This window comes from Phascolarctos cinereus, unplaced genomic scaffold (assembly GCF_003287225.1).
Source record: "Phascolarctos cinereus isolate Bilbo 61053 unplaced genomic scaffold, phaCin_HiC Scaffold_726;HRSCAF=1367, whole genome shotgun sequence".
Classification (NCBI taxonomy): Eukaryota; Metazoa; Chordata; class Mammalia; order Diprotodontia; family Phascolarctidae; genus Phascolarctos; species Phascolarctos cinereus.
The window spans coordinates 206,950,703-206,968,015 of NW_027556098.1; the positions used below are offsets into that span (position 1 = coordinate 206,950,703).

The window sequence follows — 17,313 nt, forward strand, 5'->3', positions numbered from 1 at the left end:
CCAATTTTTCAATTTTTTTCAAAATGTCCTTATTTTCAAAAGATGAAAAAGGTTAAGTCTACAACACAAACTCATAGAGAACTTTGATGTTGTATGCCCCTTGCTCAATGCAGTTCATGTGCTTTAGCTAGAAGATGTTGTGGCCTAAAATTTCAATGCCTGTTTACCAACATGTTGGCCAACCTCTTTGAACCTCACTTGGCAGCTTCTCAGACCATGTCCAATGCTATGCAGAATATGTATCTGGTGGTAGGAACTGATTGTAGACCAGTGATCTTTATTTCTGTTCTAGGCACAATTCTGGAATATTTTAATGAAAGAATGGTCATTGAACTTCCTAAAAATGAAGTAGTCATCACATAGAGTCTGAATGGCTTCAAGAACAGGTAATGATAGATTAAATGTGTTATCTTTTTCAACAGGCTAGAACAAGGAAATGCATTAGATTCAATTTACCTAGATGTTAGCAAGGCATTTAGTACAGGCTCTCCTGGTATCTTGTGGAGTAGATGGAGAGATATGGGCTACCAGAGTTGGGGAATCTGAGGCCTTGCGGTCACATGTGGCCTTCTAGGTCCTCAAGTGTGGCCCTTTGAATCCAAACTTCAGAGAACAAATCCCCTTAATAAAAGTCTTTGCTGTGTAAAACTTGGAGTTAGTCAAAAGCCACACCAGAGGACCTAGAAGGCCACATGTGGCCTTGAGGCTGCAAGTTCCCCACCCCTGGAAGACAACTGTACATTTAGGTGGAACTAGGACTGGGACATCTAGGTGGTGCAGTGGTTAGAGTGCTGGACCTGTAGTAAGGAATATTCATCTTTGCAAACTCAAATCTGGCTTCAGACACTTTTACTCGCTGTGTGACCCTGGGCAAGTCATTTAACCCTGTTTGTCTCATCAGTAAAATAAGCTGGAGAAGGAAATGGCAAACCACTCTAGTATCATTGCCAAGAAAACCTCAAATTAGGTAACAACAAATCTGACATGACTGAAAAATGACTGAACAACGAGAACTAGACCCAAGACTACTCATTAATGGTTCCATGTCAACTAGGAAGGAGGTCTTCAGTGGAATATGCCAGGGATCTGTCTTTGGTCCTGTACAGTTTAATATTTCTATCAATGACTTACATAAAGGCAAAGATGGCATAGGCATGGCTAACACATTGGATGTAAGGATCCAAAAACATCTCAATAAGTCAGAACATTGGGAGAAATCTAGCAAGATGAAATTTAATAGGAAAACCTATAAAGTCTTATTCACAAATTTGAGATCTTAACTTCACAAGTATAAGTTCATAGGGGTCATAGGTCTAGGGCTAGAAAGGACATTGGGGGAGACCAACTAATCAATGCTCTTATTTCATAGATGAGGTAAAATGCAGTTAGGTAGCAATTTGTTTGAAAAAGATCTAAGTCAAGTTGACAGGATGAAATGGCAGTCCTCAAATCTAATATGATCTTAGGAGATGTCAAGATAGGAATGTGATCCAGGACTACGAAGTTACTAGTCCTGATGTACTTTGCACCGGAGTATGCTATTTTGAGAGTATTATTTTCAAGTTCTGAACACCATGTTTTAGGAAGGGAGAGTGTCCAGACAAGGGCAACCAGAATGGAGAAGGAACTTGAGTTCTTGTCATGTGAAGACTGGTTAAAGGAACGAGGGATGTTTATCCTGGAGAGGAGAAGACTTAGGGAGGCATAATAACTGCCTTCAAGTATTTAAACCAGAATCATAACAAAGGCAAGGTGAAAGACAGGCTTGTCCCAAACTGGAAAAACTGAAGGGTACCAAAAATGTATAAAAAAGTGGATCTACTATCTCAAGCACACTGCCATTAGGATGGAGGTTGTGTGCAATTGTATACTCTTGTCTCAGGCACAAAATTAGCCAGTTACCTTGCAGATCTGAAAGGCTGTCACATGGAAGCAGCATTAGGCTTCTTGTGCTTTGCCCCAGGGGGTAGAACTTGGGGTATTCGGTAGAAATTGCATAGAGGCAGATTGTGACTCAAAGTAAGAAACACTTCTTAGCAATTAGAGCTGTCTACAAGTGAAATGGCTCACTGCCTTTCCTCCCACCATCAGGTAATGGTTTCTCCTTACTGGGCACCTTCACAAAGGGTCCAGTTCACCACTTGTTTGGTCAGTTGTAGCAGAGACTCTTCATTGGGTGCAGGTTGGACAAGATAGTCTTTGAGATTACTGTCAACTCTGACATTCTGTGGGAGGAAGTTTACTGACACTGGGAAAAAGACAATTATCTGGGAAATGACTGCTAGAGACTATTCCAGTTCTGAATTACCTCACTTTGCAGCCCTGACCCAGACCTTAGCTACAGAGCAATGGTTCTAGGGTCCTTCACTGCAGGGAGGTGGGCAGCACAATGGAGTCCAAAAGGACAGGAGAAATCGATGCTTCTCATAAGATGAATTTGTTGTTCAGTCATTTCAGTTATGTCTTACTCTTCATCACCCCATTTGGGGTTTTTCTTGGCAAAAGTACCAGAGAGGTTCACCATTTCCTTCTCCAGCTCATTTTACAGATAAGGAAACTGAGGCCAACAGAGTTAAGTGACTTGCCCAGGATCACGCAGCTAGTAAGCATCTGAGGCTGGATTTGAACTCAGGAAGAGGAATCTTCCTGACTCCAGGCACAGTGCTCTATACATTGTGCCACCCAGCTACCCCTGGTAACATGAACACTTGCATAACTTGGATTTGGATTGGAGAAGCTGAGAAAGTAAATAGAACACAGCATCAGAAGATTTTGAGCCATAAGAGACATTAGGAGATTTCTAGCCTAAATCCTTCTTTTTATAGAAAGGGAAACTGAGGACCAGAGAAGTTAAGTGACCTGGCTAAAGCCACACTTCCTGCAGCAAAATTAAATATCTACAGAACAAGAAGAGATGGCTTTAAATAGACACATTTAGTGAAAGGGACTGGCCCAGTGATTCTATTGGTATGGGGAACTCCCAGGTGATGAAATTCCCTCTGCCAATTCAAAGTGGTACCTCCTCTGCAACTTAATGATTTTAGGGAATTGCTAGAGCACTGATAGGCCAAGGTAAGCCAGTATGTATCAGAGGCAGGACTTGAACCCAGATCTTTTAGGCTTTGTGGATAGTTTCTATCCATCCATGGATCAAAAAAAGTCTATTATAGATACAGATAGAAAATATCTATGAACATACTATCTCTGGTATATTTATCAAATTAAAAAATATATCATAAAGGGCAGATAGGTGTCACAGTAGAAAGAGCATTGGCCCTGGAGTCAGGAGGAGCTGAATTCAAATCTAGCCTCAGATACTTACTAGTTATGTGACCCTGGGCAAGTCACTTAACCCTGATTCACACACACACACACACACATACACACACACACACACACACACACACACACACACACACAAGTGTTCCATGTTCTTATTTAACCTCCTAGCTTACACATTCCTAGTCCAGTTTCTTCCAGAATACTCTCCTGCCTATTAGCTAATGCTTGATGCCCTAGGGGATAAAGCATTCAGAGTGAGGAAGATCTGAGCTTGAATCCAGTCTCAGATACTTAGTAGCTTTTTGACTCTGGGCAAGTTACTTGATCTCTCTCAGCCTCAGTTTTCCCCTCTGTAAAATGGGGATAATAGCACCTACCTCATAGATTTGTTGTGAGGATCAAGTGAAATAAAATATATAAAGTTCTTTGCAGACCTCAGAGCACTATATAATTGCTGGCTATTATTATTAATGCCAAAAATCATGTTGATAATTTTTTAATAAGAAATAATTTTTAAATAGTTGGCATGTATGTTAAATAGCTTTAACTACCTTAATTTTGGCAACCCCTGCTTATTTAGTTGTCCTTTTTAAAAAATTTATGGAGTAAAACAAGCATTTCCATAACATAGTTCAGTAAAAAAAGACGATTTTACATAGTTTTTTAATATGCTAGTTTTTTTCTTCCCTCATCCTTTCACTGAAACACAGCCCACCATTTAAATCCTTTAAAGTTCACCACTCAGAGCGACACTCTTATTTATTTATTTATATTTTTGGAGGCTTAGGGTTAAATGACTTGGCCAGGGTCACCCAGCTAGTAAGTTTTGGAGACCAACTTTGAACTCAGGTCCTTCTGATCCAAGACCAGTGCTCTATCTGCTGTACTACCTAGCTGCCCCATTTTTTTTTTCTTTACATAATTACCATTTGTTTATTAGTGAGTTTGTCTTACATAAGGTAACCCTTGAGGCAACCACAAACTTTCTAATTTAATAGAGTTGATGAGCAAGCCCTTTTAGGAAGTGTCCCTTGTCTGTACTATGTCAGCCAGGACTTCAGTTTCCAGGGAAGTGCCTTTCTTAGTAAAAATAGCGATTATCCCTTTCTCATACTGTCGAACCGAGAAATCAGTGAGTGAGGCCCAGACATGATTTAAGATGTGGACTTTATTAGGGTGCGGCTGCAAGGGGTATGCACATCCAAATCAAGCAGCCCCCATCAGGGGTCGAGCTAGGGTTTATATAGAAAAGAGCATGGGAAAGAAATGAGAGGAATGCTGATGAGGTAATCCAAAGATGCAGGTGTCTTTGGGGGCTATGGATGGGAAAGTACAGGGAGTATACAGGACAGGGAGGGGGATGGATCTTTGAAGTCTGGCAAGAGGAAGAGTTCTTGGGCTGGTCAAGGACACCCCTCTCCCTCTGTCTTGACATGAGAATGCTCTGCAACAAAGGAAAGCTTTCTCACAACTAAGGAATTGGGAGGCTTCCAGAGACATGATCTGAGGGCTGGGGCCTGAGCAGCCCAGCTCTGTGTAGCTGTACCAGGGAGAGAGATAAGGGTCATGCTGAGGCCCATGCATGAATAACTGCTGGGCACAGTGTCCTTGGGCTGGGGAATGGTTGTTAGAGACAGTGTTTCTGAGACTAGGGAGAAATTGGGGCACAAGTACAAGCACAAGCACCCGAGCACCCCATTATTATGGGTCAGAGATCACACAAACCAGACCAGGTGTCCTCGTCTCCGGTGTAAACATAATTATCTAAAGCAATTATATTGCAAGCTTTCTTATCCATTTGCACTGGAGCTTTGGGCTGTGCTTAAGCTATGCAAGAGTACATTTCACTATTGTTTAGATTTAGGAGGGAAAGAGGTCTGGGGCAAGATCAAGCAGCAACTCCTGCTTTCCATGGCCTAAAGGGCCCTACTACCTAAATGGTAAAATAATGTTCTGCATTACAATACTTGTACCTGCCAAATGGTGCTTGTCTTCTTATTGGAAACATCGGATGGATGCAGGAAGTCCAACTTGGTCTTGTTGATAACACAGTGATCTATGTTGCACCCAGATTCCAAGTCGTTGAAGATCCCAGCTGGTTTAAATTTATCTTCAATACAACCGTTGCTGCCAAAGACCCAGAATCCATGGTGACATAAGGCAATTTATCAGTTGATCCATGAGGATAGATGCTGTAGAGGTGAGGTGCAGTAACATCCACTCCCCCTAAAACCAAGGCCCCACCAATGTAACATTGATACTTAAAAAGCGTCTGTTTAAGCATTCAATTAGCTGTAAAAAACAAAACAAAACAAAACAAAACAACAAAACAATCTGTGGGTAGACATCCCATAGAAAGGGAATGGAGCTCCAAGTTGGAAGAGATCAGCTGAGCTGTCATGTCAGTGTCTGCCACAGTCCTAGCACCACAGCAATAGATATTAGGAAATATGAAATGTATTTTTGTATTCTTCCTTCTTTCCTTCTTGCAAGAAGGTATAGATCAATGGTGACATAAATGAGATTAGTAGATGAGGGACAAAAGTGGCGTTGGCAGTTAGGTGACATAGGTGACAGTGGCAGATGTGACATGGGAGACATAGAGATTTCAGAAAAACCTGGAAAGACTTGCATAAACTGATGCGAGTGAAGTGAGCAGAACCAGAAGAACATTGTACACAGTAAGAGGAACATTGTGCAAAATGTTGTCCCCATCCAGAGAAAGAACTGTGGACCCTGAATGCAGATGAAGCATACTATTCTCTCTCCCTCTCTCTTTTTTGTTCTTTCTCGTGGTTTTTCCTTTTTGTTCTGATTCTTCTTTCACAACATGACTAATATGGAATTATGTTTAAGATGACTGTACACTTATAGCCTATATCAGATTAACTGCCATATTGGGGAGGGGAGGGAAAGGAGAGAGGGAGGAAATTTTAGGACTCAAAATCTTACAAAAGTGAATGTTGAAAACTAAAAATCAATCAACATATAATTTAAAAAAAAAGAAAGGCAAAAAAGAAGACAATGAGAGGAAAGGAAGTGGAAGCACCAACCGCAGATGCCATTCTTGAGGAATTTAGTCCTGAAAGGAAAAGAGATAGAAGACAATAGCTAGTAGGGATGAATGGATTGAGAGAAATTATTTACCACCTGGTGAAAAACAGACTAGTCTTTTTGCCTGTTCATCATGAGTACTATAAAGTGAGATGACTAAGTATCAATCAATATTTCTTATGGCTTTGATCACGTATGGATGGAAGTAAGGTTGTCTGGTCTTATAATAAGACCAAGTATTGTATTGTTACCAGAAAAAAAATAAGTTTTTAATTTTTTTTTAATGGAGACAGTAGCAGATGAGTGACATGGACAAAAGTGGCACCTCGATAACATAAGCAACAAGAGTAACTGACCTCCCTGTGACTCCTTTCCTTCTTTCCATGCATATCTGATCAATAGTCTTGTTGATTCTACTTACTCAAAATCACTCACAACCTCTCATCTCCAGTAATAGTACCACCACCCTAGTTCAGATTTAACCATTCACTCACATCTTTCTTTCTCCAAATTTGAACTCAGGTCTTCCTGACTCCAAGCCTGGTGCTCTGTCCACTGTGCCACATAAGTTGTTCCTTTGACTTTTTTATTAATGAGAGTGATTTGAACCCTGACTCTGCTACCTACTTTCTATGCAACTTTAGTCAACTCTCACAGCTCAAGCAACTGAGCCAGGTACTCTACTTGGAGATGAAGATATCCTCAAGTATACCACATCTCTTTGATAACAAAAACATCGTTAAGAAGAATAAAGTATCCACAGTTTCCCTGATGTGAGATACAACCATACTAGAATCAGTTGATACCTGTTCTTGAAAACTGATTGTTAAATTTTCATTATGAGCATTTATACCTTGGAAATTGGCAACTACTACATGTCAAGAAGGACAGCTAGGTGGTGCAGTGCGTAGAGTACTGGACCTGCAGTTAGCAAGACTCATCTTTGTGAGTCCAAATCTCACCTCAGACACTTTTACTAGCTGTGTCACCTTGGGCAAGTCACTTCACACTGTTTGCCTCAGTTTCCTCATCTGTAAAATGAGATGGAGAAGAAAATGGCAAATCACTCCAGTATCTTTGCGAAGAAAACTCCAAAATGGGTCACAGAGAGTCATAGATAAGTGAAAAATGACTGAAAGCATCAGGACTTAATTTATTGTTATGATGATTGTCTAGACAAAAGAAAATGATGGAGAAAATTAATGATGCACTTTAAACTTCAAAGTGTGTCATGCATACTTTTTTTTTCCTGGAGAGCCAGTTGTTAAACGTTTAAAAGTACATTCCAGACACGTTTGTCCATCACTGCGATCCCAACCCTTCTATTAGTTAACATTCTTTGTGAAATCCTAGGTCCAAAAACATTTATCAGCTGTGGGCCAGCTTGATCCATGGGCCTCTCAGAACTTCACTGGGCTCCTTCTTAGATGATAGCTGAAAACACCCTCACCAAAGCCTAGTCAGAGCTAGTGTTCTATTTGTGTAGTCTTGGAGAACCCAAGGCTGCCTTCATGCTATAGTGAAATATTGGAGGACTCTAATGCAGGAACACTGAGAACATTAAAACATCCTTCACCCCAGCATAATCTTTTTTTTTAACTTTTCAATGTGTCTCCAACATATAGAGTTCCTCTTAAAGTAAAATGATTTTGTTATTCCCATTTTAGTGATGATACAATACAGTCTCAGGAAGGTGGAGAATTATCCTAGTTCACATGGTCAGCTGACAGCGGAGTTAGGCCCAGAAGCTGCATTTTGAGAGTGAACACCCACAACCTCCACTGGGGCCATCTGTGCAATACTTCCATGAAAAAAAAAAATTATCTTCAGCCTAATCCTCAATAGATACAGCATCAGGCCTAGAATCAGGAAGACCTGAGTTAAAATCCTGTCTCAGACACTTACTAGCTGTGTTTACCTTGACCTGTCACTCCACCCTATTGGCCTCATTTTACTCATCTGTAAATTAGCTGGGGAAGGGAATGGCCAATCACTCCAGGATCTTTGACAGTCCTTGTAGGGTTTGGAATTGAAAGGAATTTTTGAAGTTATCTAATTCAATCTCCTCATTTTCTGGATGAAGAGACTGAGGTATAGAGAAGCAAAATAATATACACAAGGTAGTAAATGGAAGGGTCAGAATTTGAATTTAGGACATCAGATTCTATATCCAGTGCTCTTTCAACTGCACCACAAAGCCTCCATGTCTGTCATTATTAAATGCATTGAATAACAATTGTTATTTCACCATCCTCTAAATATTACTATTCTCCTAACTGACAAAATATGCAATCTTGTCTTTGTGAATTTGACTGTCACACTTTCAGCTGAAGAAATTGGGGGTCTGAAAAAGTTGGTGCAAATCCAAAAACCAAGCCAAAACTCAAGGGAAGAGAGACAGTGGTGGCAAAAGAGTGTGGCCACTGTACATACTCTAACTTCTTGGTAGTTAGGCTAAACCAGGTTGAGGATAATTGATGGGTCCATAGGTGAGTTGTGGGGTAGTGTTTACTCCAAATATGTGAAGACTTCCCCTGGTGGAATAGGCAGATGAGAACAATTCATTCCAATGGCCATGAAGGAGGCTGAAGCTTGATCATTCACTACATCCTGGGCCATTGCCACTTGTCCTTACTTTGGTCTTACCACTGGACTTTGATAACTCTGGAAGAGAGAATGAGTAGGACAACTCTGTGCAAAAGTGCCTCACTTAAATCCAATCATGAGGGACTTGAAACATCACCCCATGATGTCATTGGTCCTCTTCAAAAAGGAAGGGCTAACAACTGGTACGAGGTAATTAATCAGGTGTTGAATTAGACAAAGAATTATCCCAATTCACCACACTGGGTTGGCTCATATGAGTATTTATGTTTTTGTGATCAGTTGGTCCATCCTTTAGTTTTAATTTTAGTTGTTTTTTTCTTAAGTTCCTTCAGTTGGAAATTTCCTGTAGCTCCTGCCCTCCTTGGCAAAGGCTAAGTCCATAAATGTGCTTGATGTCTGACTTCTTCCATTAGAACATGAGCTCCTTGAAAGCAGAGACCCTGGTTTTGCCTTTGATTCTTCATTACTTAGCACAGAGAATGAAACATAAGTAATTGCTTATTGATTGACTCTGTGCATATTTGGTAGAATGCTATGAAGTTTCAGTAGATAGAGTAAGAAATGGTACATTTCTACTAGATTAATATCTTCTCCCTAAGACTTTTTTTCATGTAACTATCTTCCTCATGAACTTTCAATAGGTCCCCAGTGCAGAGAATGTAATCTAAGCCTGAAACTCAGAGATCTAAAAAGAGCACTAAGTGGACATCTGGAGACTCAGATTGGAATCTGGACTCCATTAGTTCCTAGAAACATGTGCATTGGCAATTCATGGAATCTCTCTGTGCCTCAGTATCTTCATCTGTTAAAGTGGGGAAATGATTCTCATACCACTGACCAAATAGGACTATTATAACAAAAAGTTTTTAAACTTATAAGCACTATAGAAATCTTAAGTATGGGTTATTTATTACTACCTTGCCTCAACTAACATGTCGAATATTATTTTTGACCAACACCAAATCTAAACTCTCTGATCTCTAGAGACTACTCTCCTCACTGGTTCCAGCATATATTATGCTCGTTTATATCTTGAAGACTTTGTGTAAGCTTTTCTTCATTCTCCATTATATATTCTTCATTATATATATATGTGTATATATATATATGTATGTATATATATATATATATGTGTGTGTATATGTGTGTGTGTGTGTGTGTGTGTGTGAGATCTTCAATTAAATTACAATTTTCTGCAAGGCAGGAGCCAGATCTTATGCTTCTTTGATTGATGCTAGCACAGAGGGGGCGCTGAATGATTATTTGTTAAATGAATGAATGAAGATTTTACAATTCTAAAAAGTACTGACCACGGGGATCTCCAGCAAAGAAAGTAACAAAACTAGAAATACCTCAGACTTTGATATAAGGTAAATTTGTTATGCAATCCTATTGGTGTCCAAAAAGAGTGGATTGGATTTTGTATTACTCCTATATAGATAGAGACAAAGGCCTAGGGAACTGGGAGGGGAAAGATGGAGAATGTTATAGAAAGCCAAAATAGAATTCATCATTTTTGCAGAAAAACCCTCAATGGAGGATCAGAAAAGAAATTGCTGGGGAAAGAAAGAAAGAACAAAAGAAGACAAAAAGAAAGCAAAAGGAAGGAAGGAAGAAATGAAAAGAAAAGAAAAGGGAAGGAAGAAAAAAGAGAAAGAAAGAAAAAAGAAAGAAATCCCATTTGTCTAATGCAACAGAAGAAGAGAACACATTCTTGTTCCACCTCTAACATGATATGTGCCCTGGAGGACCTCAGTGCTATTATCTGAAGTCCCTGTATTGTGTTTATCTTGAGCTCAGAAAATTTGTGGTGTCAGAGGCATTTGAGCCTTCTACACAGACAAGTAACCCATTGCCAGGTTCACTTAGCCTGAAATCAATAATGTTAGTTCCTTTCTGTCTTTGGCTCTGAAGGCTTGGTCTGGCTACCTCATTTCAGATTATTACTGTTGCTCCCATTAGAACTGTTCTTATCTTTCATGTAGCACTTCCCAGTTTGCCAAATACTTGCATGATGTTATTGCACTGACTGAACTTAGGTCCAAAGTATTTTCTTTGAGCACCTCTTCAATGCTGGTGATGATCAGAACAGCTCACATAAGTAAGAGTGCCTTACTGTTATCAATGCTTTATATACATTGAAATGAGATAGAATGCAATGGAAAAGCATTCATTAGTGCTAGGGACCCAAGTAAAAGGGAGAGAAAGTACCGCACTCAAGAAAGCTACATTCTAATTAAGGGAGATGACACATACAGGAGAGCCCAGCTTCAAGGTACATGCAAAAGCCTAGGGCCCAGGGTGGTTTGTAAGGCCTGATAGACCTTGGAGAACAGTGACATGACAGGAGAACCTTGACCAATGACTGTCATGAAAGAGATGATGCGTCTGAAATTTGGTGTGGAGCTCTAGGTACATTACCTCAAGAAAGAACAGGGATGGACAGGGATGGACTAGGGTAGAGAGATAGCATATGTATCTAAGAAAGGGCATCCATTGCCTGGTGGGAGCTGGGCAATAGGAGCTAGTGTTGAGGAAGAAAAGTATTCTCTGAAGCAGATGCTTGTTGGCTCTTTGACATTCTGTTATATGTGAGAGGGAAGTGGGCAGAAGAGGAGAAAGGGTAGGAACTCCTTCTTGTGTTGTCCTTGGGCTACTTCTTGTTTTCATATGTTCTTCCATTTTGTCCTTGTGATAATCTCATGATACAGGTAATTTTGAGAGGGAAGGAAAGGAATATCTGTGATTTTATTCATGTAGGGACCTCCTGATGAAAAACTCCCTTTGCCAATGCAAGTCAGCAAAACTACTTTTTTTGTTGTTTAGTCATTTTTCAGTTGTGTCTGACTCTTTGTAACCCTGTTTGGAGTTTTCCTGGCAAAGATGCTGGAGTGGGATAGGATTCTGGGAAGATGGCAGAATGGGTCAGGAAACTCCAACCTCTATAGATTTCCTCTACACACAAGATAAAATAGTGCCCCAGAGTCAGAGTAGAGTGTCAAAAATAAACTCATGAGACCTTTGTCAGTATTAGGGTAGTTGGGGGAGGAAATTATATGTATGTAGATAGATAGATAGATAGATAGATAGATAGATAGATAGATAGATAGATATAGATGTAGATGCAGATATAGATAGATATGGATATATAGAGCACACAGGATGAGTTGAAGATGAAGGGGTACTATCTGGAGAATAAAAGTAAGGGTGAAAGAGGATTATCCTAGGAGAAGGAGAAAGGGAGAGGTAGAATGGGGTAAATTATCTCACATAAGAGACAAGAAAAGGCTTTTACAGTGGAGGGGAAATGGGGGAAGGTGAGAGGGAATGAGTGAATCTTATTCTCATTGGATTTGGCCTAAGGAGGGAATAACATACACACTCAATTGGGCATGGAAATCTATCTTACCCTACAGGAAAACAGGGGGGAAAGGGATAAGAGAGGGGGTGATGATAAAGGGGAGGGCAGATTGGGGGAGGGGGTAATCAGAAGCAAACACTTCTAAGGAAGACCAGGGTCAAAAGAGAGACTAGAATAAGTGGGGGTTGGGATAAGATGAAGGAAAATATATTTAGTTTTTCACAACAAGACTACTATGGAAGTGTTTTGCATGACTACACATGTATAACCTGTATCGAATTGCCTGCCTTCTCAATGAAGGTGGGTGGGGAGGGAGGAAAAGAAAAAATTTGGAACTCAAAGTTTTAAAAACAAATGCTAAAAAAATTGTTTTCACATGCAACTGGGAAATAGGATATACAGGAAATGGGGTATAGAAATTTATCCTGCCCTACAGGAAAATAGAAAGGGAAGGGAATAAGAGAAGAGGGGAGAGAGATAGAAGGGAATTGCAGATTAGGGGAAGGGGTATTCAGAAAGTATGCCATCTTTGGGTAGGTAGAGGGATAAGATGGGGAGAAAATTTGGAACTCAAAATCTTATGGAAGTGAATGTTGAAAAGTAAAAATAAATAAATTAATAGAAAAAAAATGAACAAGAGTTGGGGCAGAGCAGTAGTCCTCCTAGGACAATTGGAGAAGATCCAAAGAAAGATCCCAAGACCAAGGTTTGAACTGAGTGAAGTGTAAACACCTCCAGATTAGCTTCACTAAAATAGCAAGCAGCAAATCCTAGTCGCAGCTTGTTTGGGAGTCAGCCTCAACCTCAGTCACAGGAATTTCACCTCCCAGATAGTGTGGAGGGTCAGGAATCTGAGCAGGGAAGATTGGGGGAACCTCTGCTGATAAAGGATGCTGGGCCCAGCTGTGTTGCCAAGAAGCAGTCCTGGGCAAGAAGGAACCAGCACACACTCAGTGAGTACAGAAGCATGGGCAGGGATGCTTATGGCCATAGGCACTTAGAGGAAAGTTGAGTTCTTGGTCTCTGTTCCAGGAGGGAAACCCTAAAGTCATAGGCACTGGAGGGTTCTCAGGGACCAAGAGCATTTCCAGCATAGTGTGACAGGGAGCCCTGACTATGCCTTGGAGGGAGAAAGAGTGCAGAGGTTGGGCCCAGGACAAAGTTCAGAAAATAACAATAAGAAGGACATGAGGCTAAAGGTACAATCCCCTATACCCAGGACTAGAGGTGATTATAATAATAAGTTACTATTTTTTTTAAAAAATGAGCAGGCGAAGGAGAAAGAACTGAACCATAAAGAGCTACTATGGGAATAGAGAAGACTGGGGTTTTTCTTCAGAGGAGGATACTAAAACAAAAAAAAAAGCCTCACCTACCCCAAAGAGTAATGTCAAATGGCCACCTGTTGAAAAAGAATTCATAGAAAAGACTTCAAAAATCAAATAAGAAAGATTGTTGGTTTTTTTACAAGTAAGAACAATCCAAGAAAAATAAGATTATGAAAAGAAAATCAACAACTGGAAAAGAGTCAGAATCTTAAGGAAGAAAACTACTCCTTGAAAATTAGAATTGGTCAAGGGGAAGCCAGTGAAGTTATAAGAAACTAAGAAATAATAAAACAAAATGTAAAGAATGAAAAAAATAGAAAAGAATGTGAAATATCTTGTAAGAAAAACAACTGATCTGGAGAACAGATCAAGAAAAGAAAACATAAGAATAATCAGATTACCTGAATGCTATGATCAAAAAAAGAATCTTGATAAAAATAAGACAGGAAATAATTAAAGAAAATTGTCCTGAAGTGTTAGAAAAAGAGGGAAAAATAGAAATATAAAAATCCATCACTCACCACCTGAAAGAGATCCTTGGAGGAAAACCCATAGGAATATGATAGCCAAATTCCAAAACCCCCAGATGAAGGAGAAAATATTAGAAACTAGAAAAAAATGTATTTCAAATATGTTGGAGACACAATTAGAATTACACAAGACCTAGCAGCAGCCACATTAAAAGACTACAGATCTTGGAATTATATATCAAAGAGCAGAAGAACTAAGGTTATGGCCAAAAATATACCCAGCAAAGTTAAGTATCATCCTGAACAAACAAAAAAAAATTCAATGAATTGTCAGATTTTCATGATTTTATTGCAAAAAGATCAGAAGTAAAAAGAAAATTTGACATGCATGATCTAAGAGAAATATAAACATCAAGGAAAAATTACAAGAGACTCAATAAGGACAATTTGTTCACCTTTTTATACGTGGAAATGTAAACATATGTCTAAGATTGTGATTAGTAATTGGGTAGTTCAAAAGAAAGAATGGATTAGAGCTGAGTACAATGTGTTTCTAAAAAGTAAAGTGATGTGGGAAAAGGTAAAAAGAGCAATGATTTCATCCAAATGAAATACAAGAGGAAGAACTGATAGAGAGGAATTAGATGGGGGAGGAGGGCAAGTAGTTTTGGAACCCTACTCTCATTGGGAATGAGTTAAAGAGGGAACAATACATATAAATCTAGAAAGGTATAAACGTTTTCTAAATTCAAAAAGAAATAAGTTAAGGGGATAGGGTGGAGAAAGAAGATAATGGGAAGAATTTTTAGAGTGGGATAGGTTAAGGAATAGGAGGGCAAGGTAGCAGGTAGAAGTAGAGGAGTGAGGAGGGATAGGAATAGGGTGAGAAAGATAGTGAGGAAAATAGGAAAGAGGAAAATATACAAGTAATTGTAATTTAGATGTGAAGGGTATGAATTTACCCATAAAATGGAAACTGAGAGCTGATGAAAAATTTGAATTCAATGATATGTTGCTTTTAGGATATGCTATAAAAATGAGAGTAATTGGGTAAGAATAGTGTCATCATGTAGGATATGATGAGCTGGTGGATTTAGACAAATATAGAAAGACTTAGACTTATGAATGAAGATGTTATTCACTTACAGAGAAATAGATGACAAATGGAAATAAAGCACAGCATGTCCTTATGTATATGCATTTGAGTATATATGTGTATATATGTGTATGTTTATGGCTATCTATGCATATATGTCTGTGTATATATTATATGTGTGTGTGTGTGTGTGTGTGTGTGTCTGTACTTAATTGTAGTCTTCTTGGAGGGCAAGATAAAGTAAAAAGTGCACAGTGGAAAACAAAAGAAAACATACTAGCAAATGAAAAGATGGATAGCTACTATATCAAGTGCTTTGCAAACTTTAAAGTATTATTTACACTTCAATTACTATCATTATTGCTTAAGAGGTAGTATGGTATAGTGGACATACCACTGACTTCAGAATAAGGAAGAACTGGGATTAAATCCTTTGGGATACTAGCTGTGTGGCCCTGGGTAAGCCACTTCACCTTATTTGCCTAACTTTTCTCATCTATAAAATGAGCTGGAGAAGGAAATGAAAAAACACTCCAGTATCATTTTCTTTTCATTATATTTGAATTTATTTTTAACTAAATACAAAATAAGAAAAGGGAAAAATGGTATGTACACAACAGAACGTGGGAGGATTTAATACAAAGCAATAAATTTCCATTTCAAGAAAACCTATATAATAAATACTATACATTATTTTCAGTGCCAGTGGTCCTTTTCCAGAATGAAGGATGAACACAACAATAAACAAAAACCTAGCCTTTCATTACTGTATGGGTGTTGCCTCAGACAAACTGAGACCTAGGATAGACCTTAGCCTAAAAAGACAAAGATCTCCCCACTGTGTCTGGGGCCTTCTCCAGCCATCCTGATCTATGTTTTGTCACTGAACTCAGATCGCTCTGGAGGAAAGAGTGAGGCTCATGACTCTGCACAGCTCTGCCTCACTTAAATCCAATTGACTTCAAGTCAAGACAATACCCTCCTGATGTCATTGGTCCCCTTCAAGAAGGAAGGACAAAAAACAACAAACAATTGCATTGTAAGAAATGATGAAGGGGATGGTTTTAGAAAAAACAAATGAGGAGACTTACATGAACTGATGAAAGTGAAGTAAGCAGCATTAGGAGTACATTTTACATAGTTAAAGAAATACTATTATGATAATCAACTGTGAAAGACTTAGTAACTGATCAATAAAATGATCCACCACAATTTGAAAGGATTCATACTGAAACATATGATCTGCCTCCAGAGAGAGTACTGATGAACTCTGAGTGTATATTGAAACACATTTTCTTTCACTTTTTTCACTTTTTTCTACAACATGGTTAATGTGAAAATGTTTTGCATGACTTCATATATAAAATGGGAATCATATTTCTTGCTTTCTCAATGGGTGGAGGGGCTGGAGGGAGGGAGAGAACTCAGAACCGAAAAATAAAACTTTAGAAATAAAAAAGTGTCAAAATCATGAACCAAAAATGAATGCAGAGAAATATAGTGTCCATAAATAGTATGAAGCATATTATTAAGGATGAATGATGTACAATAAGTAACATAAGCAGTATCATCTGAGATGTGTAACTAAAAATAAAAAGGTAAATACCAAGATTGAGGGATAGACAATAGATAGTTTCTCTGAGAGAAATGTAACATTACCCAGGGATAATAATATTTAGAGACCTAGAGGAAACAAGCCAGCACATTGGATAGATCCAAAAATCCAACTCAGCATTAACAATTATTAAGCAACTACTATTTGTAGGCACTATAGATACATGAACAAAGGTTAAAAAATGGTTTCTATACAAAATGAGTTTAAATTCTCCTGAGAGAGATAGAACATTTAAGTATCACATAATCTGAGGACAGAGAGAGAGAGAGAGTGCTAAAAATTGAGAGGATGAGGACAGCTTCCATGTAGTCTGAGATAAGGCATGACAGAAGTTAAGGATTCTAAGAAAGAGAAGAGAGCAAGGAATATACTTCAGCATGAAAGCAGCTTCTTTCTAGACTCAAAGACAGAAGATGAAATGTTGAGTTCTAAAAATCAGGAGTGGTCCACTTTGCCTGGATCATAAACTCTTTAAAAGTGAATAAGTAAGTCAACAAACA

General features: G+C 38.8%; 1 pseudogene; it reads right to left on the reverse strand.

Moving 5' to 3' along the window:
* Window positions 1-2,105: 2,105 nt before the first annotated feature.
* Window positions 2,106-7,729, reverse strand: LOC110221719 (proteasome subunit beta type-7 pseudogene; annotated as a pseudogene).
* Window positions 7,730-17,313: the final 9,584 nt, after the last annotated feature.